At 31.2% G+C, this 3634-nt stretch overlaps 1 long non-coding RNA gene across 1 annotated transcript; it reads right to left on the bottom strand.

Annotated features, from left to right (window-relative positions):
* Nucleotides 1–389: 389 nt before the first annotated feature.
* On the bottom strand, nt 390–3367 carry LOC124539032. The gene is made up of 3 exons (XR_006967001.1): nt 3237–3367; nt 1256–1370; nt 390–533 (listed from the first exon to the last, which is right to left on the bottom strand). It is a non-coding gene; the product is annotated as an uncharacterized LOC124539032 (long non-coding RNA).
* Between the last annotated feature and the right edge of the window lie 267 nt (nt 3368–3634).

Raw genomic sequence — 3634 nt, 5'->3', positions numbered from 1 at the left:
GCCATCTTAGAAGGTCGAAGTTTAACATAGTTCCCTTGATGGCCACAAGGTGGCAGTAGTAAAACTCATAAATAAATAATGTTAAATAATTCAAAATAATAAAAGATATAATTATAAATAATACCAGTCTTTTTTATATTTGTTTCTAGCCTTATCGTGTCATTCTAAATGATTTACTATTTTATTAATTTAACAAAATATAAAAGGTGATGAACTTTAGGGATGTATATGATTATACCTTTGATTATTATTTATATTGATGGTCTTTCAAAGTTTACATATCGCAAAAAAAAAAAATAAAGCAATTAGTAATTTTTTTGACATTGGGTGATTACCAAACGTAGTTATCACTACCAATAAATTATTATCTATTTAAGTATATGTATGATCTAAGCATTACAGCCGATTCGCTTTTTTGGCGTACTTCGATCCTCTTCTATGGAAGCAATTTATATAGTGCCAGGCGGTTTCAACAGGATCGTGTGCCGTCTTGTACAGACACTTATCAATGATCTTTTCAACTTTGTCTTTATCTGAAAATTAAAAAAAAAACAATGTTAACACAATTAATATAATACTATATGATGACATAACATCTTAGTTCCCAAAGTGAGTGGGGCATTGGTTATCTAAGAAATGGTTAATGATTCTTATCTTGCCATTATCCATGGCCGGTGGTGACCACTTACCACCAGGTCCATTTATATACCTATTTCACAAAATTAAGATTACTGTCGTAATTTATCAGGAGGTTGCGATACAAATTTACTTTTCCTGACTCTGTTGTTATGCCACTTGAAGAACGTAGAGAACGAAGAGACCAAATGTTTCTTTACAAAATATTAAATAATTTAATTGATTCTCCATATCTGCTCAATAAGATTTTATTTAAATGTCCTCGTTTTAACGCTCGCTCTCAGGATACTTTTTTAATACATTTTTGTAAAACTAATTATTTAAAAAATTCTTTTATTCTAAGATCTTGTAATAGTCGTAATAGAAACTACAACCACATTGATCTGTTTCAAAATAGTTTAAGTAAATTTTATAATCTTGTAAAAAATACTTATTAGTAATTAACCATAACCATATTTACGTTAAATTACGTTTAGTCTACTTCCCTGTTAAAACAGTAGTGGAAACTTAACTGGCATAAGTGTTAAAATATAATTAGTATATTAGTTGTACTATTCGATATGCTGTATGTTTTCCTAATAAATAAATTAAAAAAAAAAAAGTAATAACAATTACGAACCTTTGCTCGGAATATTCTTTAAAACGACGTCCTGGCTTAGAACACCGGCTGATGACATCACGCCCTGCTTCGCGAGGTAACAAAGCGCCCACTTCTTCAACGCATCATTTGCATTCTGTAAATAGATTGCACATAAAAACCAATTAAATTTTAGTACCTATGCACTTACCTAAAGCACTTGTGCACATGTTCCAGTTAAGAAACTGGCCATATCTGCACCGATTGGGTACCCACACAAATAGTACGCAATAAAACTAAAATTATAACATAATATGGCTTTAAATAATTCTATAAATAAATAAATTTTATATCTTCATATTTTTTTTCTCTTACCCTTATTTTGTCGTCAAATTTAAATGGAACTAATGGGGGGGTCCTTTCAAAAAGAAAATCATATCCAATTCGGTTATTACTATTTTTTTTAATTATTTTTTTTATGTTGGTTAAATACATAAAGTGTATGTCAATAAAAGTTTTTTTTATGTCGTTAGACTATTCCAACTTCAAGGTAATAGAGACCAATAAACAACGTTGAGCTTGAAATGACGTGATATGATTGGTGGATTCCACGTTTTGAATGTCCATGAAATTGCCATTCGAATTTTGAAAACCAAACTAAATTGAACATAATTAGTCGTGTCATTGTTGAATCACTACATAGCATGAAACAAATTCGCTTTCTCTGTCTCTTTATCCGTATGTATACTTTAAACTTTAAAACTTCGCAACAGATTTTGATGCGGTATTTTTTAATAGATAGGGTGGTTCGAGAGGAAGGTTTTTGTATATAATAACTGAACAATATAATTAAGGAAATTGGTAATTTTAGAGGTCATGAATAAATAAATCATGTAGTACATTTAGTATCAGTTTTGCACCCGAGCGAAACCGGGGCACATCGCTAGTTATCAATAAATATATGTTAACAAACTCAACTCAAACTCAAATAACTTAATTCAGTATAGAAGTATTACACTTCCTTATTGATGGTCAATTGAAACAGTACCACCTATTCGGAAAAGAAAATAACCTGACCTGAGAAGAACCGGCGAAAGGAACTCAGCGGGTTTTTTTTGTCTCATGTATTATTATATAAACAATTTAATATGAAATGAAATAGCCGGGAGGCGATCGTTTCATTCCCAAGGTGTGCTATCGATCATAAACTCATTAATTGTATAATAACCTTTTGCACACAAACGTTCCTTAATATATTTTTTTTTAATTTGGCAACAGAGGCATTTTGAACGCTTTCTGGGGTCCTGTTGTAAAACCGTATACATTGCTCCACAAAGGAGTAACAAGTTTGTGTTTGTTCCTTGAACCAAATGCTATGAGTATCACATTTTCTCATAAAATCATTAATATTTTTTCGTACATACTTAACATTGCAGAATATATATTGAGAAGCAACAATCAATATCTTGATTTCTTTAAATTTATTCCTTAACGATTCTATGCTCCTAGGTTATAGATTGCGCGAATAGCCCTCTTCTGCAGCACAAAAAAAAAGTATGGATAGCTGCTGCGTTGCCCCACAGCACAATACCGTATGACATTATAATGTGAAAGTAACTGAAATATAATAAGCGACAACAACATCGGAATACAAATAATAACTGCTTATAGTGCATAACATAGGAGAGCTGTTATTAAATCGCATAGTATGTGTACATATAAGGTTCTGCACTTATTTGATTATAATATTATATATCAATCAATCAATCAATCAAAATATACTTTATTCAAGTGGGCTTTTTCAAGCACTTTTGAATCGTCATATAACAATTAAGTAAAGCTACCACCGGTTCGGAAAGTAGATTCCACCGAGAAGAACCGGCAAGAAACTCAATAGTTACTCTTTTTCAACATTAAAAAAAATACAGTCATGTTAGTTAATACAATTATTTAAATTAATATATCCTGCCTGGAAGTCAACAGGTATTAATTCCACGCTATTTTATCATCTAGATGGACTCACACTCCTGTCTCCAGATTTCAGCTTGATAACAGCAAGTCGGTTCGCTTTACTTTCATTGATACAATGCTCCAGATACAATTCAGATGGTTCAACGGTAACATTAGCGATGGTTGGGGTGGTCTCATCTTCTCCACGTACCTTATGTAAAAAGAAACAATCCCTATATAAATTTAGGCACGTGTGTTAGCATATTTATTTTAATATGATCATATTTTATTGTTTTAATGTATTAAAGTATTATCAACATAAATAATTCGATATAAATAGTTGTTACAATTTACGTTGATTGTCAACATCCGGTTTTGACTATACTAAATTGTTTTTTTATATAAACCAAAACCGGATGTTGTTACAGTCGGAGGAGGGGCGTGTAAACATTAAATACTAGGAGTATGCCT

This window comes from Vanessa cardui, chromosome 21 (assembly GCF_905220365.1).
Source record: "Vanessa cardui chromosome 21, ilVanCard2.1, whole genome shotgun sequence".
In the NCBI taxonomy this organism is placed as follows: domain Eukaryota; kingdom Metazoa; phylum Arthropoda; class Insecta; order Lepidoptera; family Nymphalidae; genus Vanessa; species Vanessa cardui.
This window is presented reverse-complemented; position numbering and strand designations above follow the sequence as displayed.